At 50.4% G+C, this 19,180-nt stretch overlaps 4 non-coding genes across 4 annotated transcripts; all 4 read right to left on the bottom strand.

Moving 5' to 3' along the window:
* Window positions 1-1,276: 1,276 nt before the first annotated feature.
* TRNAK-CUU (transfer RNA lysine (anticodon CUU)) lies at window positions 1,277-1,349 on the bottom strand. Its single transcript has one exon. It is a non-coding gene; the product is annotated as a tRNA-Lys (tRNA).
* Window positions 1,350-2,090: 741 nt separating this feature from the next.
* On the bottom strand, window positions 2,091-2,163 carry TRNAK-CUU (transfer RNA lysine (anticodon CUU)). Its single transcript has one exon. It is a non-coding gene; the product is annotated as a tRNA-Lys (tRNA).
* An 11,629-nt stretch (window positions 2,164-13,792) lies between these two features.
* Window positions 13,793-13,865, bottom strand: TRNAN-AUU (transfer RNA asparagine (anticodon AUU)). Its single transcript has one exon. It is a non-coding gene; the product is annotated as a tRNA-Asn (tRNA).
* Window positions 13,866-14,606: 741 nt separating this feature from the next.
* TRNAK-CUU (transfer RNA lysine (anticodon CUU)) lies at window positions 14,607-14,679 on the bottom strand. The gene has a single exon. It is a non-coding gene; the product is annotated as a tRNA-Lys (tRNA).
* Window positions 14,680-19,180: the final 4,501 nt, after the last annotated feature.

Raw genomic sequence — 19,180 nt, 5'->3', positions numbered from 1 at the left:
CAGTCAGCCTCCAGAGCCGTTTTCCAGAGGCTGCCGGAATGGCTGAGCGGTGTAAGGTCCCACATTCAAGAGCAGTATCTTCCCCAGGCCTGTGATCAAATCCTGCTGCCGACATAAAGTAGTTTTCATACCTACTTTAATCATAACACCAGCAGGGATGAGACCGTAAAACTCCTCTTTTTGAAAGGATGGGGCTGGACAGGACGGACCGGAGCGGACTCCGAGCTCGCTGTAAGCACGGGCGGCTCAGGCTAGGAAAGGGCGCAGGAAAGGCTCGGCCTAGGACCGCTCCCAGCGGCGCCTCCCAGGGTTGGAAGTGCTGCGTTATGTGGAGTCCTGTGGGAATCGTGAGGCAAACTGCAGGATGTGTGTGTGTGTGTAGTTTTAAGCCTCAGCGAAATATCTGAAAAAGGTGAGAGTTAATGTTAAACCCAAAAATGGAGAAGCCTTTAAAAAGCATCACGCCCAGTGTGGAGCTCAAACCCACGACCCTGAGATTAAGAGTCTCATGCTCTACCGACTGAGCTGGCCGGGCTGCTGTGGCTATGTCATTTCACAAACCCTCTGTGTGTTCTTTGTGAGGAAGTAGTGTGTGGTTATCCCAGGAGGCCCCTTTGTTTCATTTTCTCTGCTGCTGACCTGACACAGGCACCTTTCTCTTTCTCCATCTCTCGCTCTACCCCAGTCTTATGTCCCCATCAGTCTTTCTGGAGCTCACTCTGGTACATACATGCATCTGTCCTCTCAACCTGTCTCTGGGCACATACTTAAATGTCCAGTAGAGAACAGTGTGAACTCTCCCTGTTTCGCGAGGTGGCAGTCAGCCTCCAGAGCCGTGTTTCGGAGGCTGCCGGAATGGCCGAGCAGTGTGAGGCGCCACATTCAAGAGCAGTATCTTCCCCAGTCCTGTGATCAAATACCGCTGCCAACATAAAGTAGTTTTCATACCTACTTTAATCATAACACCAGCGGGGATGATACCTTAAAATCCTCTTTTCGAAAGGATGAGGGGGGACAGGACGGAGCGGAGCGGACTCCGAGCTCGCTGTAAGCACGGGCGGCTCAGGCTAGGAAAGTGCGCATGAAAGGCTCGGGCTAGGACCACTCCCAGCGGCGCCTCCCAGGATGGGAAGTGCTGCGTTGTGTGGAATCCTGTGGGAATCGTGAGGCAAACTGCAGGATGTGTGTGTGAGTAGTTTTAAGCCTCAGCAAAATATCTGAAAAAGGTGAGAGTTAATGTTAAACCCGAAAATGGAGAAGCCTTTAAAAAGCATCACGCCCAACGTGGGGCTCGAACCCACGACCCCGAGATTAAGAGTCTCATGCTCTACCGACTGAGCTAGCCGGGCTACTGTGCCTATGTCATTTCACACACCCTCTGTGTGTTCTTTGTGAGGAAGTAGTGTGTGGTTATCCCAGGAGGCCCCTTTGTTTCATTTTCTCTGCTGCTGACTCGACACAGGCACCTTTCTCTTTCTCCATCTCTCGCTCTACCCCAGTCTTATGTCCCCATCAGTCTCTCTGGAGCTCACTCTGGTACATACATGCATCTGTCCTCTCAACCTGTCTCTGGGCACATACTTAAATGTCCAGTAGAGAACAGTGTGAACTCTCCCTGTGTCGCGATGTGGCAGTCAGCCTCCAGAGCCGTGTTCCTCAGGCTGCCGGAATGGCCGAGCGGTGTTAGGCGCCACATTAAAGAGCAGTATCTTCCCCAGTCCTGTGATCAAATCCCGCTGCTGACATAAAGTAGTTTTCATACCTACTTTAATCATAACACCAGCAGGAATGAGACTTTAAACTCCTCTTTTTGAAAGGATGGGGGGGGACAGGATGGACCGGAGCGGACTCCGAGCTCGCTGTAAGCACGGGCGGCTCAGGCTAGGAAAGGGGGCAGGAAAGGCTCGGCCTAGGACCGCTCCCAGCGGCGCCTCCCAGGGCGGGAAGTGCTGCGTTGTGTGGAGTCCTGTGGGAATCGTGAGGCAAACTGCAGGATGTGTGTGTGTGTAGTTTTAAGCCTCAGCAAAATATCTGAAAAAGGTGAGAGTTAATGTTAAACCCGAAAATGGAGAAGCCTTTAAAAAGCATCACGCCCAACGTGGGGCTCGAACCCACAACCCTGAGATTAAGAGTCTCATGCTCTACCGACTGAGCTAGCCGGGCTGCTGTGCCTATGTCATTTCACACACCCTCTGTGTGTTCTTTGTGAGGAAGTAGTGTGTGGTTATCCCAGGAGGCCCCTTTGTTTCATTTTCTCTGCTGCTGACTCGACACAGGCACCTTTCTCTTTCTCCATCTCTCGCTCTACCCCAGTCTTATGTCCCCATCAGTCTTTCTGGAGCTCACTCTGGTACATACATGCATCTGTCCTCTCAACCTGTCTCTGGGCACATACTTAAATGTCCAGTAGAGAACAGTGTGAACTCTCCCTGTTTCGCGAGGTGGCAGTCAGCCTCCAGAGCCGTGTTTCGGAGGCTGCCGGAATGGCCGAGCAGTGTGAGGCGCCACATTCAAGAGCAGTATCTTCCCCAGTCCTGTGATCAAATACCGCTGCCAACATAAAGTAGTTTTCATACCTACTTTAATCATAACACCAGCGGGGATGATACCTTAAAATCCTCTTTTCGAAAGGATGGGGGGGGACAGGACGGAGCGGAGCGGACTCCGAGTTCGCTGTAAGCACGGGCGGCTCAGGCTAGGAAAGTGCGCATGAAAGGCTCGGGCTAGGACCACTCCCAGCGGCGCCTCCCAGGACGGGAAGTGCTGCGTTGTGTGGAGTCCTGTGGGAATCGTGAGGCAAACTGCAGGATGTGTGTGTGAGTAGTTTTAAGCCTCAGCAAAATATCTGAAAAAGGTGAGAGTTAATGTTAAACCCGAAAATGGAGAAGCCTTTAAAAAGCATCACGCCCAACGTGGGGCTCGAACCCACGACCCCGAGATTAAGAGTCTCATGCGCTACCGACTGAGCTAGCCGGGCTGCTGTGCCTATGTCATTTCACACACCCTCTGTGTGTTCTTTGTGAGGAAGTAGTGTGTGGTTATCCCAGGAGTGTAGGAGGCTGGACTGGCTTGTAGTGAGTACCAAGGGGTACTTGCACCTTGCACCAGGCCCAGTTATCCCTTATTAGTGTATAGGGTGTCTAGCAGCTTAGGCTGATAGATAATGGTAGCTTAGCAGAGCAGCTTAGGCTGAACTAGGAGACGTGTGAAGCTACTACAGTACCACTCAGTGTCATATGCACAATATCATAGGAAAACACAATACACAGTTATACTAAAAATAAAGGTACTTTATTTTTATGACAATATGCCAAAGTATCTTAGAGTGTACCCTCAGTGAGAGGATAGGAAATATACACAAGATATATATACACAATAGCAAAAATATGCAGTATAGTCTTAGAAAACAGTGCAAACAATGTATAGTTACAATAGGATGCAATGGGGAAACATAGGGATAGGGGCAACACAAACCATATACTCCAGAAGTGGAATGCGAACCACGAATGGTCCCCAAACCTATGTGACCTTGTAGAGGGTCGCTGGGACTATTAGAAAATAGTGAGAGTTAGAAAAATAACCCTCCCCAAGACCCTGAAAAGTGAGTGCAAAGTGCACCAAAGTTCCCCTAAGGACAAAATAGTCGTGTTAGAGGGAAAATGCAAGGAAAACACAAATCAGCAAGGCAACAACGATGGATTCCTGACTGAGGGTACCTGTGGAACAAGGGGACCAAGTCCAAAAGTCACAAGCAGCTCGGAGATGGGCAGATGCCCAAGAAATGCCAGCGGTTGGTGCAAAGAAGCTCTTACTAGGCTGAAGAACTGTGAATACTGCAGGAACGACAAGGGCTAGAGACTTCCCCTTTGGAGGATGGATTCCCCACGCCTTGGAGAGTCGTGCAGAAGTGTTTTCCCGCCGGACGGACGCTAACAAGCCTTGCTACACGCAAATCGTGCGTTTGGCGTTTTTGGACGCTGCTGGGGCTCAGGAGGGACCAGGAGGTCGCAAATTGGACCTGCAGAGAGAGGGGACGTCGAGCAAGACAAAGAGCCCTCACTGAAGCAGGTAGCACCCGGAGAAGTGCCAGAAACAGGCACTACGAGGATGCGTGAAACGGTGCTCGCCGAAGTTGCACAAAGGAGTCCCACGTCGCCGGAGACCAACTTAGAAAGTCGTGCAATGCAGGTTAGAGTGCCGTGGACCCAGGCTTGGCTGTGCACAAAGGATTTCCGCCGGAAGTGCACAGGGGCCGGAGTAGCTTGCAAAGTCGCGGTTCCCAGCAATGCAGCCCAGCGAGGTGAGGCAAGGACTTACCTCCACCAAACTTGGGCAGAAGAGTCACTGGACTGTGGGGGTCACTTGGACGGTGTCGCTGGATTCGAGGGACCTCGCTCGTCGTGCTGAGAGGAGACCCAAGGGACCGGTAATGCAGCTTTTTGGTGCCTGCGGTTGCAGGGGGAAGATTCCGTCGACCCACGGGAGATTTCTTCGGAGCTTCTGGTGCAGAGAGGAGGCAGACTACCCCCACAGCATGCACAAGCAGGAAAACAGTCGAGAAGGCGGCAGGATCAGCGTTACAGAGTTGCAGTAGTCGTCTTTGCTACTATGTTGCAGGTTTGCAGGCTTCCAGCGCGGTCAGCGGTCGATTCCTTATCAGAAGGTGAAGAGGGAGATGCAGAGGAACTCGGCTGAGCTCATGCATTCGTTATCTGAAGTTTCCCCAGAGACAGAGACCCTAAATAGCCAGAAAAGAGGGTTTGGCTACCTAGGAGAGAGGATAGGCTACTAACACCTGAAGGAGCCTATCAGCAGGAGTCTCTGACGTCACCTGGTGGCACTGGCCACTCAGAGCAGTCCAGTGTGCCAGCAGCACCTCTGTTTCCAAGATGGCAGAGGTCTGGAGCACACTGGAGGAGCTCTGGACACCTCCCAGGGGAGGTGCAGGTCAGGGGAGTGGTCACTCCCCTTTCCTTTGTCCAGTTTCGCGCCAGAGCAGGGGCTAAGGGGTCCCTGAACCGGTGTAGACTGGCTTATGCAGAATTGGGCACATCTGTGCCCAACAAAGCATTTCCAGAGGCTGGGGGAGGCTACTCCTCCCCTGCCTTCACACCATTTTCCAAAGGGAGAGGGTGTCACACCCTCTCTCAGAGGAAGTTCTTTGTTCTGCCATCCTGGGCCAGGCCTGGCTGGACCCCAGGAGGGCAGCTGCCTGTCTGAGGGGTTGGCAGCAGCAGCAGCTGCAGTGAAACCCCAGGAAGGGCAGTCTGGCAGTACCAGGGTCTGTGCTACAGACCACTGGGATCATGGAATTGTACCAACAATGCCAGGATGGCATAGAGGGGGCAATTCCATGATCATAGACATGTTACATGGCCATATTCGGAGTTACCATGGTGAAGCTACATATAGGTAGTGACCTATATGTAGTGCACGGGTGTAATGGTGTCCCCGCACTCACAAAGTTCAGTGAATTGGCTCTGAACAATGTGGGGGCACCTTGGCTAGTGCCAGGGTGCCCTCACACTAAGTAACTTTGCACCTAACCTTTACCAGGTAAAGGTTAGACATATAGGTGACTTATAAGTTACTTAAGTGCAGTGTAAAATGGCTGTGAAATAACGTGGACGTTATTTCACTCAGGCTGCAGTGGCAGGCCTGTGTAAGAATTGTCAGAGCTCCCTATGGGTGGCAAAAGAAATGCTGCAGCTAATAGGGATCTCCTGGAACCCCAATACCCTGGGTACCTCAGTACCATATACTAGGGAATTATAAGGGTGTTCCAGTAAGCCAATGTAAATTGGTAAAAATGGTCACTAGCCTGTCAGTGACAATTTGAAAGTAATGAGAGAGCATAACCACTGAGGTTCTGGTTAGCAGAGCCTCAGTGAGACAGTTAGGCACCACACAGGGAACATATACATGCACACCTATGAGCACTGGGGCCCTGTGTGACAGGGTCCCAGTGACACATACATATAGGCCACAAACCTATGAGCACTGGGGTCCTGACCAGCAGGATCCCAGTGACACATAACAAACATACTGAAAACATAGTGTTTTCACTATGAGCACTGAGGCCTGGCTATCAGGATCCCAGTGAGACAGTGAAAACAGTGACAAACACCCTGACATACACTCACAAACAGGCCAAAAGTGGCGGTAACAAGGCTAGAAAGAGGCTACCTTCTCACACAACCCCCCCACCAAACGAAGGACAATAAGGCTAACCTTGGCCAGTTGAGACTTTATTGTCTAAGTGGTGATAAGTAGAGAGTAGCTCTGCAATAGACTGGTTACTCCCTTTATCATCCACTATATGGTTACTTCCCTGTGGGGATGTAAACCACCCTGTTTGAAGTTTTTTAGCTAACCAACAATGTGAAGATGAATTTTCAGAGTTTCTATCAGTAAGTTTTAGTTTAGAGCAGTGGGAATTATCCACTGAACCTATTTGTAATGATGGAAATGCCAGACAGGGATGCTGTCTCAGTAAAGCCATAGCTGGGCAAAAACTTTGTCCATTTGGCTGGAAGAGAGAACAGGGATGCTGTTTCTCTTGAGTTGGAGCAGGGCAGGGATGCTGTCCTATGAGCTCCACACTAGGGCAGGGATGCTGTCCTAAGTGTTGTGAGGTAGTGCAGGGTTTCTGCACTAAAGTTTCTCTGGGAGGGTTGAAGGGATGCTCCATGTTAACTAAAATGGTGCTGTGTTTTCTCACCAATGTTAGTTATCCCACAGAGAGGTACTTCCACCTCAGGGAGTCCAGCTTTGCCAGCTGATGATTCCCTTGGAACAGGTGCCACCCCAGGAGAGGTTTCTCCCACCACAGGAATGGTATCCTGAATGGTAGGGTGGTTAGGGGATACTGTGATACCCTTTTTACCTGTTGATGGAGAGGGATCCTGAGTTTTCAGGCCTTCTCTCCTTTGCTTTTTCATTTCACTTGAAATGAGAGGGAACAATTCCTCAGGGATGCCCAGCATGGCTGCATGGGCATAAAACTCTACATCAGCCCAACCTGAGGCCTCTAGGTCATTACCTAAGAGACAGTCTACAGGTAAGCTAGGTGATACCACCACCTGCTTAGGGCCAGTAACTCCACCCCAACTAAACTGAATTATAGCTAAGGGAAGAAACTTAGTGGAGTTATGGACATCAATAATCTTATACTGTTGTCCAATGATGTGTTGTTCAGGAGGCACTAGGTTTTCAGTCACCAAAGTGAAACTGGCACCTGTGTCCCTGTAGGCCAAGGCCTCAACACCATTTATTGAAACTGTCTGCCTGTACTTATCCATTGTAAGGGGACAAGCAGCCAGTGTGGCAAGGCCAATGCCACTAGGTGTGACAGACACTGTCTTGGGACTGATTACATCAGTTTCCACTATGGACCCATAAGTGAACCCAACTACACCCTTTGATTGACTGTTGCCAGCAGTCCCACCACTAGTACCACTACTGCTAGGGGCACTAGAGCTTGATGTATTAGTGGTGGTAGGCTCAGGGGTTTTACCTGGACAGGACTTATCCCCTGGCCTATGGCCTCTGTTTTTACACACAAAGCACCAAGGCTTTTTAATGTGTGCAGGTTGAGAAGAAGAGGAAGAATTAGTTTTATCCCCACCCTCTGAAGAGTGTTTAAGATTTGAAGTGGGATCTTTGGTTTTACCCTTATCCCCATGCTTATCTTGAGATTTTTCACCATCTTTCTTTTTATTGCCATCTTTGTCACCCCCTGTATGAACTTTTCTGTTCACCCTTGTTCTGACCCATTTGTCTGCCTTCTTTCCCAATTCTTGGGGAGAGGTCAGATCAGAGTCTACCAGGTACTGGTGCAACAAATCAGACACACAATTATTAAGTATATGCTCTCTCAGGATTGTGTTATACAGGCTTTCATAATCAGTAACTTTACTGCCATGTAACCACCCCTCCAAGGCCTTCACTGAATGGTCAATGAAATCAACCCAGTCTTGTGAAGACTCCTTTTTGGTCTCTCTGAACTTTATCCTGTACTGTTCAGTGGTTAAGCCATAACCATCCAGGAGTGCATTCTTAAGAACTGTAAAATTATTGGCATCATTTTCTTTCACAGTAAGGAGCCTATCCCTACCTTTTCCACTAAATGATAGCCATAGGATAGCAGCCCACTGCCTTTGAGGGACATCCTGTACAGCACAGGCCCTCTCAAGTGCAGCAAACCACTTGTTAATGTCATCCCCCTCCTTATAAGGGGGAACTATCTTGTGCAGATTCCTGGAATCATGCTCTTTTGCAGGATGACTATGGGGAATACTGCTGCTGCCACCATGGGTATCTAAACCCAACTTCTGTCTTTCCTTCTCTAATTCTAAAGACTGTCTATCCAAATCCAGCTGTTGCTTCTTGAGCTTCAGTCTGGTTTGTTCCACTCTCAATCTATTGAGCTCCCTTTCTAACAATCTGTCATCAGGGTGGGTGGGAGGGACATTTCTAGATACAGAGGTATGATGGGAATGAACAGAAGGAGACCTGTCCCTTACAGAGGGCACCCTAACAGCTTGGCTACCAGCATAATGTGAGAGCACATCATTAGTATGGTGTGATTCAACCTCTGTACCAACTATGCTAGACTGTCTAGTAATGGGCAGGCTGAGAAGTTTCTTTCCTGAACCTTTTCCTGGGGGAGTCCCTGGATCAGATTGAGAACCATTAGCTACTTTTTCTACAGATTGGGCACTTATGGCCTTATCCTGTACTCTAAGCATATTAATTAACAGTTCTAAAGAAGGATTCTTCCCTACACTCAAACCTCTCTCTATGCAGAGACTCCTTGCTCCTTTCCAGCTAAGGTGATCATATGCAAGTTTGGACAGTTCAACATTTTTTCCTGTGCCAGACATTTTTTAGAGAGAGTTAAAGTGATAGAAAAAGAGAAAAAAGTTTTCAGAACTTTTTGGAAAGACAGAAAATACTTTTTAAACTTTTAAGAACTTTTTGAAAGTTTAGAAGTACTTTTCAGCACTTAGAAAAGAGTGAGAAGAGGAAATGCAAAACCTTTTGGCTATGTGTATATACACTGACCTTGTTTTGTATATTTTTCTCTTATGAAAAGTACAATGACCAGAGTGGTAAGTAGTCTCAAGCACTTATCCCACCGCTGCACAACCAATGTAGGAGGCTGGACTGGCTTGTAGTGAGTACCAAGGGGTACTTGCACCTTGCACCAGGCCCAGTTATCCCTTATTAGTGTATAGGGTGTCTAGCAGCTTAGGCTGATAGATAATGGTAGCTTAGCAGAGCAGCTTAGGCTGAACTAGGAGACGTGTGAAGCTACTACAGTACCACTCAGTGTCATATGCACAATATCATAGGAAAACACAATACACAGTTATACTAAAAATAAAGGTACTTTATTTTTATGACAATATGCCAAAGTATCTTAGAGTGTACCCTCAGTGAGAGGATAGGAAATATACACAAGATATATATACACAATAGCAAAAATATGCAGTATAGTCTTAGAAAACAGTGCAAACAATGTATAGTTACAATAGGATGCAATGGGGAAACATAGGGATAGGGGCAACACAAACCATATACTCCAGAAGTGGAATGCGAACCACGAATGGACCCCAAACCTATGTGACCTTGTAGAGGGTCGCTGGGACTATTAGAAAATAGTGAGAGTTAGAAAAATAACCCTCCCCAAGACCCTGAAAAGTGAGTGCAAAGTGCACCAAAGTTCCCCTAAGGACAAAATAGTCGTGTTAGAGGGAAAATGCAAGGAAAACACAAATCAGCAAGGCAACAACGATGGATTCCTGACTGAGGGTACCTGTGGAACAAGGGGACCAAGTCCAAAAGTCACAAGCAGCTCGGAGATGGGCAGATGCCCAAGAAATGCCAGCGGTTGGTGCAAAGAAGCTCTTACTAGGCTGAAGAACTGTGAATACTGCAGGAACGACAAGGGCTAGAGACTTCCCCTTTGGAGGATGGATCCCCCACGCCTTGGAGAGTCGTGCAAAAGTGCTTTCCCGCCGGATGGACACCAACAAGCCTTGCTACACGCAAATCGTGCGTTTGGCGTTTTTGGACGCTGCTGGGGCCCAGGAGGGACCAGGAGGTCGCAAATTGGACCTGCAGAGAGAGGGGACGTCGAGCAAGACAAAGAGCCCTCACTGAAGCAGGTAGCACCCGGAAAAGTGCCAGAAACAGGCACTACGAGGATGCGTGAAACGGTGCTCGCCGAAGTTGCACAAAGGAGTCCCACGTCGCCGGAGACCAACTTAGAAAGTCGTGCAATGCAGGTTAGAGTGCCGTGGACCCAGGCTTGCCTGTGCACGAAGGATTTCCGCCGGAAGTGCACAGGGGCCGGAGTAGCTTGCAAAGTCGCGGTTCCCAGCAATGCAGCCCAGCGAGGTGAGGCAAGGACTTACCTCCACCAAACTTGGGCTGAAGAGTCATTGGACTGGGGGGGTCACTTGGACGGTGTCGCTGGATTCGAGGGACCTCGCTCGTCGTGCTGAGAGGAGACCCAAGGGACCGGTAATGCAGCTTTTTGGTGCCTGCGGTTGCAGGGGGAAGATTCCGTCGACCCACGGGAGATTTCTTCGGAGCATCTGGTGCAGAGAGGAGGCAGACTACCCCCACAGCATGCACAAGCAGGAAAACAGTCGAGAAGGCGGCAGGATCAGCGTTACAGAGTTGCAGTAGTCGTCTTTGCTACTATGTTGCAGGTTTGCAGGCTTCCAGCGCGGTCAGCGGTCGATTCCTTATCAGAAGGTGAAGAGGGAGATGCAGAGGAACTCGGCTGAGCTCATGCATTCGTTATCTGAAGTTTCCCCAGAGACAGAGACCCTAAATAGCCAGAAAAGAGGGTTTGGCTACCTAGGAGAGAGGATAGGCTATTAACACCTGAAGGAGCCTATCAGCAGGAGTCTCTGACGTCACCTGGTGGCACTGGCCACTCAGAGCAGTCCAGTGTGCCAGCAGCACCTCTGTTTCCAAGATGGCAGAGGTCTGGAGCACACTGGAGGAGCTCTGGACACCTCCCAGGGGAGGTGCAGGTCAGGGGAGAGGTCACTCCCCTTTCCTTTGTCCAGTTTCGCGCCAGAGCAGGGGCTAAGGGGTCCCTGAACCGGTGTAGACTGGCTTATGCAGAATTGGGCACATCTGTGCCCAACAAAGCATTTCCAGAGGCTGGGGGAGGCTACTCCTCCCCTGCCTTCACACCATTTTCCAAAGGGAGAGGGTGTCACACCCTCTCTCAGAGGAAGTTCTTTGTTCTGCCATCCTGGGCCAGGCCTGGCTGGACCCCAGGAGGGCAGCTGCCTGTCTGAGGGGTTGGCAGCAGCAGCAGCTGCAGTGAAACCCCAGGAAGGGCAGTCTGGCAGTACCAGGGTCTGTGCTACAGACCACTGGGATCATGGAATTGTACCAACAATGCCTGGATGGCATAGAGGGGGCAATTCCATGATCATAGACATGTAACATGGCCATATTCGGAGTTACCATGGTGAAGCTACATATAGGTAGTGACCTATATGTAGTGCACGCGTGTAATGGTGTCCCCGCACTCACAAAGTTCAGTGAATTGGCTCTGAACAATGTGGGGGCACCTTGGCTAGTGCCAGGGTGCCCTCACACTAAGTAACTTTGCACCTAACCTTTACCAGGTAAAGGTTAGACATATAGGTGACTTATAAGTTACTTAAGTGCAGTGTAAAATGGCTGTGAAATAACGTGGACGTTATTTCACTCAGGCTGCAGTGGCAGGCCTGTGTAAGAATTGTCAGAGCTCCCTATGGGTGGCAAAAGAAATGCTGCAGCCCATAGGGATCTCCTGGAACCCCAATACCCTGGGTACCTCAGTACCATATACTAGGGAATTATAAGGGTGTTCCAGTAAGCCAATGTAAATTGGTAAAAATGGTCACTAGCCTGTCAGTGACAATTTGAAAGTAATGAGAGAGCATAACCACTGAGGTTCTGGTTAGCAGAGCCTCAGTGAGACAGTTAGGCACCACACAGGGAACATATACATGCACACCTATGAGCACTGGGGCCCTGTGTGACAGGGTCCCCAGTGACACATACATATAGGCCACAAACCTATGAGCACTGGGGTCCTGACCAGCAGGATCCCAGTGACACATAACAAACATACTGAAAACATAGTGTTTTCACTATGAGCACTGAGGCCTGGCTATCAGGATCCCGGTGAGACAGTGAAAACAGTGACAAACACCCTGACATACACTCACAAACAGGCCAAAAGTGGGGGTAACAAGGCTAGAAAGAGGCTACCTTCTCACAAGGAGGCCCCTTTGTTTCATTTTCTCTGCTGCTGACTCGACACAGGCACCTTTCTCTTTCTCCATCTCTCGCTCTACCCAGTCTTATGTCCTCATCAGTCTCTCTGGAGCTCACTCTGGTACATACATGCATCTGTCCTCTCAACCTGTCTCTGGGCACATACTTAAATGTCCAGTAGAGAACAGTGTGAACTCTCCCTGTTTCGCGAGGTGGCAGTCAGCCCTCCAGAGCCATTTTCCGGAGGCTGCCGGAATGGCTGAGCGGTGTAAGGTGCCACATTCAAGAGCAGTATCTTCCCCAGGCCTGTGATCAAATCCCGCTGCCGACATAAAGTAGTTTTCATACCTACTTTAATCATAAAACCAGCGGGGATGAGACCGTAAAACTCCTCTTTTTGAAAGGATGCTGGCTGGGACAGGACGGACCGGAGCGGACTCCGAGCTCGCTGTAAGCACGGGCGGCTCAGGCTAGGAAAGGGCGCAGGAAAGGCTCGGCCTAGGACCGCTCCCAGCAGCGCCTCCCAGGGTGGGAAGTGCTGCGTTATGTGGAGTCCTGTGGGAATCGTGAGGCAAACTGCAGGATGGTGTGTGTGTGTGTGTAGTTTTAAGCCTCAGCGAAATATCTGAAAAAGGTGAGAGTTAATGAAACCCGAAAATGGAGAAGCCTTTAAAAAGCATCACGCCCAGTGTGGCGCTCAAACCCACGACCCTGAGATTAAGAGTCTCATGCTCTACCGACTGAGCTAGCCGGGCTGCTGTGGCTATGTCATTTTACACACCCTCTGTGTGTTCTTTGTGAGGAAGTAGTGTGTGGTTATCCCAGGAGGCCCCTTTGTTTCATTTTCTCTGCTGCTGACCTGACACAGGCACCTTTCTCTTTCTCCATCTCTCGCTCTACCCCAGTCTTATGTCCCCATCAGTCTTTCTGGAGCTCACTCTGGTACATACATGCATCTGTCCTTTCAACCTGTCTCTCGGCACATGCTTAAATGTCCAGTAGAGAAGAGTGTGAACTCTACCTGTTTCGCGAGGTGGCAGTCAGCCTCCAGATCCGTTTTCCGAAGTCTGCCGGAATGGCCGAGCGGTGTAAGGCGCCACATTCAAGAGCAGTATCTTCCCCAGTCCTGTGGTCAAATCCCGCTGCTGACATAAAGTAGTTTTCATACCTACTTTAATCATAACACCAGCAGGAATGAGACTTTAAACTCCTCTTTTTGAAAGGATGGGGGGGACAGGATGGACCGGAGCGGACTCCGAGCTCGCAGTAAGCACGGGCGGCTCAGGCTAGGAAAGGGGGCAGGAAAGGCTCGGCCTAGGACCGCTCCCAGCAGCGCCTCCCAGGGCGGGAAGTGCTGCGTTGTGTGGAGTCCTGTGGGAATCGTGAGGCAAACTGCAGGATGTGTGTTTGTGTATTTTTAAGCCTCAGCGAAATATCTGAAAAAGGTGAGAGTTAATGTTAAACCCGAAAAGGGAGAAGCCTTTAAAAAGAATCACTCCCAACGTGGGGCTCGAACCCACAACCCTGAGATTAATAGTCTCATGCTCTACCGACTGAGCTAGCCGGGCTGCTGTCCCTATGTCATTTCACACACCTTCTGTGTGTTCTTTGTGAGGAAGTAGTGTGTGGTTATCCCAGGAGGCCCCTTTGTTTCATTTTCTCTGCTGCTGACTCGACCCAGGCACCTTTCTCTTTCTCCATCTCTCGCTCTACCCCAGTCTTATGTCCCCATCAGTCTCTCTGGAGCTCACTCTGGTACATACATGCATCTGTCCTCTCAACCTGTCTCTGGGCACATACTTAAATGTCCAGTAGAGAACAGTGTGAAGTCTCCCTGTTTCGCGAGGTGGCAGTCAGCCTCCAGAGCCGTGTTTCGGAGGCTGCCGGAATGGCCGAGCAGTGTGAGGCGCCACATTCAAGAGCAGTATCTTCCCCAGTCCTGTGATCAAATACCGCTGCCAACATAAAGTAGTTTTCATACCTACTTTAATCATAACACCAGCGGGGATGATACCTTAAAATCCTCTTTTTGAAAGGATGGGGGGGGACAGGACTGAGCGGAGCGGACTCCGAGCTCACTGTAAGCACGGGCGGCTCAGGCTAGGAAAGTGCACATGAAAGGCTCGGGCTAGGACCACTCCCAGCGGCGCCTCCCAGGACGGGAAGTGCTGCGTTGTGTGGAGTCCTGTGGGAATCGTGAGGCAAACTGCAGGATGTGTGTGTGTGTAGTTTTAAGCCTCAGCAAAATATCTGAAAAAGGTGAGAGTTAATGTTAAACCCGAAAATGGAGAAGCCTTTAAAAAGCATCATGCCCAACGTGGGGCTCGAACCCACGACCCTGAGATTAAGAGTCTCATGCTCTACCGACTGAGCTAGCCGGGCTGCTGTGTCTATGTCATTTCACACACCCTCTGTGTGTTCTTTGTGAGGAAGTAGTGTGTGGTTATCCCAGGAGGCCCCTTTGTTTCATTTTCTCTGCTGCTGACTCGACACAGGCACCTTTCTCTTTCTCCATCTCTCGCTCTACCCCAGTCTTATGTCCTCATCAGTCTCTCTGGAGCTCACTCTGGTACATACATGCATCTGTCCTCTCAACCTGTCTCTGGGCACATACTTAAATGTCCAGTAGAGAACAGTGTGAACTCTCCCTGTTTCGCGAGGTGGCAGTCAGCCTCCAGAGCTGTTTTCCAGAGGCTGCCGGAATGGCTGAGCGGTGTAAGGTCCCACATTCAAGAGCAGTATCTTCCCCAGGCCTGTGATCAAATCCTGCTGCCGACATAAAGTAGTTTTCATACCTACTTTAATCATAACACCAGCAGGGATGAGACCGTAAAACTCCTCTTTTTGAAAGGATGGGGCTGGACAGGACGGACCGGAGCGGACTCCGAGCTCGCTGTAAGCACGGGCGGCTCAGGCTAGGAAAGGGCGCAGGAAAGGCTCGGCCTAGGACCGCTCCCAGCGGCGCCTCCCAGGGTTGGAAGTGCTGCGTTATGTGGAGTCCTGTGGGAATCGTGAGGCAAACTGCAGGATGTGTGTGTGTGTGTAGTTTTAAGCCTCAGCGAAATATCTGAAAAAGGTGAGAGTTAATGTTAAACCCGAAAATGGAGAAGCCTTTAAAAAGCATCACGCCCAGTGTGGAGCTCGAACCCACGACCCCGAGATTAAGAGTCTCATGCTCTACCGACTGAGCTAGCCGGGCTACTGTGCCTATGTCATTTCACACACCCTCTGTGTGTTCTTTGTGAGGAAGTAGTGTGTGGTTATCCCAGGAGGCCCCTTTGTTTCATTTTCTCTGCTGCTGACTCGACACAGGCACCTTTCTCTTTCTCCATCTCTCGCTCTACCCCAGTCTTATGTCCTCATCAGTCTCTCTGGAGCTCACTCTGGTACATACATGCATCTGTCCTCTCAACCTGTCTCTGGGCACATACTTAAATGTCCAGTAGAGAACAGTGTGAACTCTCCCTGTTTCGCGAGGTGGCAGTCAGCCTCCAGAGCTGTTTTCCGGAGGCTGCAGGAATGCTGAGCGGTGTAAGGTGCCACTTTCAAGAGCAGTATCTTCGCCAGGCCTGTGATCAAATCCCGCTGCCGACATAAAGTAGTTTTCATACCTACTTTAATCATAACACCAGCGGGGATGAGACCGTAAAACTCCTCTTTTTGAAAGGATGGGGGTGGACAGGACGGACCGGAGCGGACTCCGAGCTCGCTGTAAGCACGGGCGGCTCAGGCTAGGAAAGGGCACAGGAAAGGCTCAGCCTAGGAACGCTCCCAGCGGCGCCTCCCAGGGCGGGAAGTGCTGCGTTGTGTGGAGTCCTGTGGGAATCGTGAGGCAAACTGCAGGATGTGTGTGTGTGTAGTTTTAAGCCTCAGCAAAATATCTGAAAAAGGTGAGAGTTAATGTTCAACCCGAAAATGGAGAAGCCTTTAAAAAGCATCATGCCGAAAGTGGAGCTCGAACCCACGACCCTGAGATTAAGAGTCTCATGCTCTACCGACAGAGCTAGCCAGGCTGCTGTGGCTATGTAATTTCACACACCCTCTGTGTGTTCTTTGTGAGGAAGTAGTGTGTGGTTATCCCAGGAGGCCCCTTTGTTTAATTTTCTCTGCTGCTGACCTGACACAGGCACCTTTCTCTTTCTCCATCTCTCGCTCTGCCCCAGTCTTATGTCCCCATCAGTCTTTCTGGAGCTCACTCTGGTACATACATGCATCTGTCCTTTCAACCTGTCTCTGGGCACATGCTTAAATGTCCAGTAGAGAAGAGTGTGAACTCTCCCTGTTTCGCGAGGTGGCAGTCAGCCTCCAGATCCGTTTTCCGAAGTCTGCCGGAATGGCCGAGCGGTGTAAGGCGCCACATTCAAGAGCAGTATCTTCCCCAGTCCCGTAATTAAATCCCGCTGCCGACATAAAGTAGTTTTCATACCTACTTTAATCATAACACCAGCGGGGATGAGACCTTAAACTCCTCGTTTTGAAAGGATGGGGGGGGACAGGACGGACCGGAGCGGACTCCGAGCTCGCTGTAAGCACGGGCGGCTCAGGCTAGGAAAGAGCGCAGGAAAGGCTCGGCCTAGGAATGTTCCCAGCGGCGCCTCCCAGGGCGGGAAGTGCTGCGTTGTGTGGAGTCCTGTGGGAATCGTGAGGCAAACTGCAGGATGTGTGTGTGTGTAGTTTTAAGCCTCAGTGAAATATCTGAAAAAGGTGAGAGTTAATGTTAAACCCGAAAATGGAGAAGCCTTTAAAAAGCATCACGCCCAACTTGGGGCTCGAACCCACGACCCTGAGATTAAGAGTCTCATGCTCTACCGACTGAACTAGCCGGGCTGCTGTGGCTATGTCATTTCACACACCCTCTGTGTGTTCTTTGTGAGGAAGTAGTGTGTGGTTATCCCAGGAGGCCCCTTTGTTTCATTTTCTCTGCTGCTGACCTGACACAGGCACCTTTCTCTTTTTCCATCTCTCGCTCTACCCCAGTCTTATGTCCTCATCAGTCTCTCTGGAGCTCACTCTGGTACATACATGCATCTGTCCTCTCAACCTGTCTCTGGGCACATACTTAAATGTCCAGTAGAGAACAGTGTGAACTCTCCCTGTTTTGCGAGGTGGCAGTCAGCCTCCAGAGCCGTTTTCCGGAGGCTGCCGGAATGGCTGAGCGGTGTAAGGTGCCACATTCAAGAGCAGTATCTTCCCCAGGCCTGTGATCAAATCCCGCTGCCGACATAAAGTAGTTTTCATACCTACTTTAATCATAACCCCAGCAGGGATGAGACCGTAAAACTCCTCTTTTTGAAAGGATGGGGGTGGACAGGACGGACCGGAGCGGACTCCGAGCTCGCTGTAAGCACGGGCTGCTCAGGCTAGGAAAGGGCGCAGGAAAGGCTCGGCCTAGGACCGCTCCCAGCGGCTCCTCCCTGGGCGGGAAGTGCTGCGTTGTGTGGAGTCCTGTGGGAATCGTTAGGCAAACTGCAGGATGTGTGTGTGTGTAGTTTTAAGCCTCAGCAAAATATCTGAAAAAGGTGAGAGTTAATGTTAAACCCGAAAATGGAGAAGCCTTTAAAAAGCATCACACCCAACGTGGGGCTCGAACCCACAACCCTGAGATTAAGAGTCTCATAATCTACCAACTGAGCTAGCCGGGCTGCTGTGCCTATGTCATTTCACACACCCTCTGTGTGTTCTTTGTGAGGAAGTAGTGTGTGGTTATCCCAGGAGGCCTCTTTGTTTCATTTTCTCTGCTGCTGACTCGACACAGGCACCTTTCTCTTTCTCCATCTCTCGCTCTACCCCAGTCTTATGTCCCCATCAGTCTCTCTGGAGCTCACTCTGGTACATACATGCATCTGTCCTTTCAACCTGTCTCTGGGCACATGCTTAAATGTCCAGTAGAGAAGAGTGTGAACTCTCCCTGTTTCGCGAGGGGGCAGTCAGCCTCCAGAGCCGTGTTCCAGAGGCTGCCGGAATGGTCGAGCGGTGTAAGGCGCCACATTCAAGAGCAGTATCTTCCCGAGTCCCGTAATTAAATCCAGCTGCCGACATAAAGTAGTTTTCATACCTACTTTAAACATAACACCAGCGGGGATGAGACCTTAAACTCCTCGTTTTGAAAGGATGGGGGGGGACAGGACGGACCGGAGCGGACTCCGAGCTCGCTGTAAGCACGGGCGGCTCAGGCTAGGAAAGGGCACAGGAAAGGCTCAGCCTAGGAACGCTCCCAGCGGCGCCTCCCAGGGCGGGAAGTGCTGCGTTGTGTGGAGTCCTGTGGGAATCGTGAGGCAAACTGCAGGATGTGTGTGTGTGTAGTTTTAAGCCTCAGCGAAATATCTGAAAAAGGTGAGAGTTAATGTTAAACCCGAAAATGGAGAAGCCTTTAAAAAGCATCACGCCCAACGTGGGGCTCGAACCCTCGACCCTGAGATTAAGAGTCTCATGCTCCACCGACTGAGCTAGCCGGGCTGCTGTGGCTAAGTCATTTCACACACCCTCTGTGTGTTCTTTGTGAGGAAGTAGTGTGTGGTTATCCCAGGAGGCCCCTTTGGTTCATTTTCTCTGCTGCTGACCTGACACAGGCACCTTTCTCTTTCTCCATCTCTCGCTCTACCCCAGTCTTATGTCCCCATCAGTCTTTCTGGAGCTCACTCTGGTACATACATGCATCTGTCCTTTCAACCTGTCTCTGGGCACATGCTTAAATGTCCAGTAGAGAAGAGTGTGAACTCTCCCTGTTTCGCGAGGTGGCAGTCAGCCTCCAGAGCCGTGTTCCGAAGTCTGCCGGAATGGCCGAGCGGTGTAAGGCGCCACATTCAAGAGCAGTATCTTCCCCAGTCCTGTGGTCAAATCCTGCTGCTGACATAAAGTAGTTTTCATACCTACTTTAATCATA

Source organism: Pleurodeles waltl, chromosome 6 (genome assembly GCF_031143425.1).
Source record: "Pleurodeles waltl isolate 20211129_DDA chromosome 6, aPleWal1.hap1.20221129, whole genome shotgun sequence".
Lineage (NCBI taxonomy): Eukaryota > Metazoa > Chordata > Amphibia > Caudata > Salamandridae > Pleurodeles > Pleurodeles waltl.
The sequence above is the reverse complement of the archived record's forward strand: the minus strand, read 5'-3'. Positions and strand labels throughout refer to the sequence as shown.